Source organism: Dermacentor andersoni, chromosome 11 (assembly GCF_023375885.2).
Source record: "Dermacentor andersoni chromosome 11, qqDerAnde1_hic_scaffold, whole genome shotgun sequence".
Classification (NCBI taxonomy): Eukaryota; Metazoa; Arthropoda; class Arachnida; order Ixodida; family Ixodidae; genus Dermacentor; species Dermacentor andersoni.
In genome coordinates this window covers 67,746,009-67,753,195 of record NC_092824.1, presented here as the reverse complement: position 1 = coordinate 67,753,195, position 7,187 = coordinate 67,746,009, and the positions used below count along the sequence as shown (strand labels likewise).

Sequence of the window (7,187 nt, the reverse complement as noted above, 5' to 3'; positions counted from 1 at the left end):
TAGTTCCCTACGCAAGAGAATTCGATTACCTTGTTGCGGCCAATCAGAGGGGTCTACTCTTCGCAGCACTCCGGCCGTGGGCGCACCACTTTGCTGGACTCCGTACCGTGGGGAAGCGCGTGCTAGATGACACCAAATATCTCGGCTCGCCCAGCTTCGTAGGTGACAACTTCCAAAATACCGGGTGTGGCCCGCCTACGACTAGCATAGGTGACGCACGCTCTCTTGCTCTCTAGAGCGTGCTTAACCACGGTACCGAGGAGGATAGTGATTTTGTGACACTCGCTTTGAAACGGGGCGGTGACGTAGCCACCAAGCCAGCGTAATTCATTCGGGTACACAATGCGCACTTTTGATTATTCTAGCATTTTTTGTAGGCATCTCCTTAATCTTTTTTCTTCCTGGAACCTACCTCGTGCCTCGTACCGTTACCTATGCAACTGCTACATGCCGTGCCACCTGGCGTAATCATATACAACTGCAATGCAAAGTCTGCACGTAACTTCGCTACGCCGTTCGCATGTCACATCGCGTGTCTCCTTTCCGCTGCGAGCTGGCAAGTGATGACGTGGCTCAGTGATAGAGTATCTGACTCCCGATCGGCAGGGCGCTCGATGCCGCCGGGAAGTGGGCCTTTTCTCATTCCAAGCATGCACCCAATACAATGCGAAGAGATTATCCCAGTGATACCCGTTGGCAGCGTACATCTTCCAGAAGGGCTTCAATATAAAGTGCATGGAAGCATGTACCTGTCAGACGTTCGGAAGCAAGAGACGCTTAGAATATTGGTAGCATGAGGAGAAATTGTTATGAACGGACCCGTTGCAAGCGCAGGTGGCGATATATAATAAATTGAGAAGTTTTGAGGAAAAGGGTGAGATTATGGGGATTTGTACAAAAATGCTAGAATGAGAAACATGTACAGTATACCTGTTTAAGCCACGCAGCCTATAGGGGGACTATGTCATCGCTGCATTTTAAAGGGGATGCCACTAAATTATAATCCTCATCCAAGTCCAATGTATAGGCGCGGAAGAGTTATAATGGGCCATTATTAACATACGCCAGCCAAGCCGACGGCGAAGCCGCTCTTCCTCGCTGAGCTTTATTTCCTGCCTCAATTGAATAACTTTCCAGTTTTAGTATCGTTTCTACAACGCAAAGCGTGGAAACTATTGACAACGTTAGGAAAAGAGCCACAATAACTAGTCGGCACTTCACGAGACGTCAGTAATAAGAACCCTGCTATAAGCAATCTCCTCATTGCTGCTTTTTCAACAACCTTATGTCCATATCTTGTTTGATCAAGGAGGCACATAAAGTCCATTTTAATCATGACTAAGGGGTTCAGAAGAACGGCTTTGTTCGTCAAAGAAACCAGCCAAGGAGCAAGCACACAGTGTTCCACGAGATAACCACTGTAAAAATTTTATTCGCAGGCATTCTTCAGCCGTAGTCAGAAGGAATAAGATGTGCCCACTTTGGTTTGTCAAGATGTTAGCGGATAGCTAGAAAAGCTGGGGCCCAGACCGCAAGTTCTTCGGCGAAGGCGCACGACACGTCTTGGTACCCACGGCGGCATCCAGAGAAGCCACTCCTCCTGGGTGAATATCCGGCTTCACCGATGCCGATGCCACGCTCAGGTGCGACGGTTCTTCACGACGTGCTCTTCCAGTTTCGTGGTGGGTGATGCCATGCTAAGGATACTCTTCGACGGCTTCGTCTACGTGCCATACAAGCATATGAATCTTGAGGCTTCCTTTGTCATGGTATCTTTTGCCGCACAAACTACACTTGAAGGGCGGTTCGCCGTGCGTACTTAAATGGCGCCTGAGGCGGCAATCATACCTGAACAGTTTACCACACTCGAAGCAGCAGTTATGTTTCCCAAGCACGTGGTCAGCGGCGTGCTGTTCTAAGGCTTCCATGTCGGTGAAAGCGAACCGGCACACACGGCACTCTTGGATTCTGTTGGATTCTCTTGGATTCTGTTGGTTTTCTCGCTGCTGCCACGCTGTTTCTCTGGTTTCTTCGGGAACTCTAGAAGAGAACAGATCGGGAGGGCGCTTCCTTAGCAAAACGTTGCCGTGAACAGCCCAAATGTGAGATCATAGAGTCGGTTGCAACAAAAACTGCTGCTGTAGTGTGCTACCGCTATGGCAACGGGCACTGTATTTGACAGTGCCGACGCTTTCCGATGACGGATTTGGAGGCAAGGAAATATCGCCTTGTTCACCGACACTTAAGAATCGAGAAAGTTTCAAAACCGCATTCTCGCTTGGCGGCATCGAGCCCTGTTCAACGATGCTAAAACGCAACGAGACGAGAGAAACCCAGTGGTAGGCATGTACGTAAGCCATTTCTTCGTGTGTGCGGCACAACGATTGAAATTGCAAAGCCCGTAATTTACTTTATTGTCGTCTGTTGCCTTGACGGGGATAAAAGGGGCCCGTGCTCACATCTGCGACTCACAAAACTGACTCATTATCGGGTAAACCGGTGCCCACAGCAATACGTTAGGGTCGCGTACATACACTGATCCTCGAAATCTGCTGCCGTGTTGAAGCGCGTCGTCTGCTTACACAAATACATGACGCTTGGAAGGGAACCGCCCAAGTCGTTGGTGCCCCTTCCTCAATGTACAACACCATGCACCCATTCATATCACACAAGGTGTGTGTGTGTATATATATATATATATATCCACTAACAAAATAGACTACAGCTAGAATCAGCGATAACATTCGAGAAAGTCTGCATGCATACCCTTAAGTGCATGGTTAGTGGTTTGAAAAGCGTCGCACGAAAACGGTACAAATAACGAAAAAGCGCGTGTGCGTTTGAATACGGTGCTATCTCATCTTTCCGCAACTGCGATGTGGGAGTATACGTCCAGTCACTTCTGCAAGTTTTCTTCTCCGGCAATATCTCATCCTTGCGCTCTCCCAGCAAAAGAGTAGCCACTAAAGCCAAAATGTAGAAAATACATTAACGGTGTTTTATGGAAGTTTGGCGAAATTTTCTGGGAATATAGCGTGCTCAGAGTCAATACGATTTGAAAAAAGAACACATTTATCGGCAATGGCAGACATCTGGAAACAGGCTATGTGTTCTTTTTGTTTTGCTAATTCGTTAGAGCAATAAATGATCGGTTTAATCAAAGAAGTTAGGCTGCTACTGACAGTGAAATTTGTAACTATGGGTGAAGTGGTCTCTTCGCAGCTTAAAATCCCACGCAAAACCCTGCTCCTAGATCTTGCCGCATGAGGTATTCTCACGTTCTTGCTAGGAAACTGAAACTTGACTCCTGATGGGCAAGAAACTACGTGCGCATGAAACGTCAGTTGCTTGCGTCTTCGCGCGTCTGCGTTCATCAAAATTCTGTGGCGTTTACGTGCCAAAACCACGATGTGATTATGGTATCATGCGTAAGTGGGGGAGTCGGGATTAATTTTGACAACCTGGGGTCCTTGACCCTGTACACAGAGGACGGGCGTTTTTTTATTACGCCTCTGTCGAATTGTGGCACCCACGCCCGTATTCGATCGCGTGTCCTGGGGCTTAGCGGCACAAAGCCAAAGCCAAGAGTAGGAGATACCTGGGTTTCCAGTATTTTCACACACCAGCACATACGAGATTCAAGAAAAAAAGTCGTTTTGAAGCAAAGCGTCGAGAACACCAGTGCAATACACGTATCTACATTTAACGAGCTACTCACAAGATCTTTTCGACTATTCATTTTCTCGCTTTCGAAGTCCTAGAGCACTAAACCTTACAAGACAGTCCTGTCAAAACGTGCAAAAGAAGGCTTGTCATCACTTTTATTAGGATTTCGAGGTCTAGCATTTTGATTTACCGCACGAAATTAACACTCAGAAATATCATGTCAGTACCCCTTTAAAGCAAATATCGTCGATGGGCATCATACTTTGGTCGTCAAATCATGCATATAGCCTTTGTTTCAGTCATGAATGTAGCTAATTAAACTATAAACGTCACACGGGGTTGCCTATGTGTGGGTGCCGCATTTTTTTAAGCAGACTCTAGCAACTGAACAAGCCACAGCGTATGATTATACGTTGCAATGCACTGCTCAATGAAACTACGCTGAAAATCAACTTGCAAATCCTATAAAGACAAAATTTCTTTCTATTCATATAGAGGCGGAAATCATAGGCCCGCTGCGTAGTCTTAGACAGACCAAGTTATGCAATACATTATCGAGAACACTTTTGCCGCACGCCCAGAGGAAGGCTGGTAAAAAGTGCAACGATCACAAACTGATGTTTCAAAGATTTCTAAGCCATAATCCTAGAATATCAAGAAAATCAGCTATGGCAGAGAGCACAGTTTTATTTATTGAGCTGCGTTACCCGAGAGGCGAACGTAACTTGTACGAGAAATGAAAAGGTGTATACTTGTTAGCAAAAAGTTCTGAATGACGTTTTAATAATTACTTGAGCGCACATACTGCAATGCACGAATTCTATCCGCTAAGTTCTCAAGGCGCGTCCACTTCAAGCTAAATTTCAGGATGTCACCAGATCAGAGATACTGATTCGCGAAAATGGCGATCACGCGCATTTTCGTCCCAGCTGCGCTTGTGTTTCATTGACTAGCAAGAATTTGTTTAAAAAACAAACGGAACATCAGTGCGTTTTTGCCGCAAGTGTAATGGTGCATACTTCGAAGGCAGTGCTATGTGTAATCACAGATTACAACGGCCATCCTGCTGCTTTATGAAAACAAGTAACCTAGAATTGAGAGAATTTTTAAATCCAGAAAAACTTCTATCGAACGTCGCACCCAGAAGAGCGTAAGCAAATGCTCTTTTAATCTTGAACATTTCGTTGAACTACAGGGTGTTTTTTTAATGAAAAAAACGAATGCATAGAGCACCAGCGAGCTTTTCCAAGCCCATATGAAGCTAAGCTTTCATGACGCGGCAATAAAACCCCATCTTCTGCAAAGCTTTTTGCAGCACTACAATTATGCTCCTCCTTGAGAAAATCAGCAGAACATGAACACCCAACCACACGACGCGTAGATTACATTGTAACAGAAGTTGGCCATCTTTACAGGACGCCTTTCTCGCGAACAGACAAATGTGATATCGCTCGCCTTGGACGCCTAGTGACTTTGGTGTTGCGGTGCTAAGCCAGAGGTGGCGTGATCAAATACCGGCTGCTGCGGCCGCATTTCGATGGGGGCCTGATTAAAACCCGTGTTCCGTGGGGTACCCGTTCAGAACCCCTTGTGGTCAAAAGTGATCCGAAGTCCCCCACTACGACGTGCCTGATAATTACATCGTGCTTTTAGCACGTAAACGGCCAGGATTTTAACTTACGTTTAGGTTTGCTATTGCTGCAGGTCTTGCCCACCATACTTGTCAATAAATTGACGGGGTAAACACATGCAATCATAAAGCGTAGAAAGCTTCGTTTCACTCTAGAGCTTGCGCTTCATCCGTATCGGATATTAGGTAGGGCGTGTTCGTTGACTGAGTAATTTCATAGGCGCTAGAGCCGGTATAACGGCCGATGTGCTGGGGCTACGTACAACCCAATTCCACATTGCAAGCCTCTCGGTGTGAGCCGTATTCACCAATGCAGCAGCAGCAGCTAGCAGCCACGGTGAGGAAAGCACATAAGAGCTCTCCTAGAATGGTTTACCGATAAAGAACCTAAATGTTTGGCAATCTGCACGTAACAGCTTGTCTAGGTTTGACATTATTCGAAGTAAGTGTTCAATGAAAGCTCACCCGCTATTATCCAGAACACTGTTCGCACTGCTTGCAGTCTGGTCCCCATTGCAACTGCCACTCGACATCGTAAAGTGGGGTCCAGCTGTTTCTTTCTCGGCCATAGTCGCCTGTCGCGTACGGTAAGTGCGACTGGTTGTCTCCCAGGGAACGGTAGTGCAGGCGCCGTCAAATTTCACGCAGTCTAGGAGGGCGTGCCCAGGCGCATTCCTGCACCCTCTGCCCAAACTAGCACCTGGTGTCGAGACATGGCACGGCGCATGCGCATACTTTCGAGCTTGCGCGCATGACAATACAAGCCTCTTGCTTTATCGGAAAGTGATAGAACGCAGTTTTACACGAGTTCGCGCGTCCAGTCATATTTTTATCACGACCTGTGTACCCACATTTCACAGCGCTTGGAACGTAGCATGCAGTGGAGTCTTGTCACTATTGCCAAAACCACACGAAACTGATGAAAGGATAAGAGTCCTCCTGTGCCAGCTATACCTTTTGGAACATAACAAAAATACAAATCTAACGCACTTGTTCGAATTAAAGTTCAACGAAGCATTATGAAAGCAGTTAATAAATACTCTATTACTAACCGCGAACGGTTAGTTGGGTGAGTACGGCACTTGACCACTTCGAACGGAGAGGCTCACTCGTTGTCACACAGTGATAAGTAACGTTGGGTTCGCCGCTGCAACTGCCCTTGGCCAAGTTCCGTGGACCGTTCGCGCATCCCACGACATCACATGGACGTGGCATTCTCGCTGCTTGTTCCAAATGCAAGTTTCGCGAGCCAGCAGAACCAGCGCAGAACGACGGGATAACGAAACAACTGAAACTCCAAAGCGCCCGCGGCGCATAGTCGAGCGCGCAGAGTCGAGCGAAAACGAAACCTTTCGACCACCCATTCTACTGAAGGGTAACGTCAAAATGTTATTTTTTTCTTAGAATCGAACAGAAGCAGACAAGTAGCATTTTCTTCCGTCTTATAAGCTAATGAAATGAACTTTTTAATACGAGTAGTTGAGTACAGGTGACATAAATTAGGATGAAGAGTGCCTTCGTCATCGGGCTGGTACCGGAATGTCGCTGGGGGGTCTCAAATCGTGTCATGTAATTACCTCAATTTCTCGGTTACTAAAGCTCTGTTCGCGATTATATTGACGCCTCAGACGTTCCAAAGCATTGCTTTATCACTTTAACCTGACTTCATCATAACCTTTAGTGTCCCTTTAATATATCAGCGCCGTATATAGATGTTTGTGAGCCTAAATGTACACTAATTTGATTTAAAATACGGAAGGAGGCGCGTTAAGTCGCACTACGTCTGCTACTTACATATGTACTGTTCAGTTGTACAACACGCAAGCTCGGAAAACAATGGCTAACGGTCAAAGATAAGCTCGCGAAAGTGAAGTTCCTGGTTGTGTTGTAC

The 7,187-nt window shown here is 46.5% G+C and overlaps 1 long non-coding RNA gene across 1 annotated transcript; it reads right to left on the bottom strand.

The window, feature by feature from the left end:
• Window positions 1-1,402: 1,402 nt before the first annotated feature.
• LOC129381544 (uncharacterized) lies at window positions 1,403-5,806 on the bottom strand. The gene is made up of 2 exons (XR_011891058.1): window positions 5,762-5,806; window positions 1,403-2,040 (listed from the first exon to the last, which is right to left on the bottom strand). It is a non-coding gene; the product is annotated as an uncharacterized lncRNA (long non-coding RNA).
• Window positions 5,807-7,187: the final 1,381 nt, after the last annotated feature.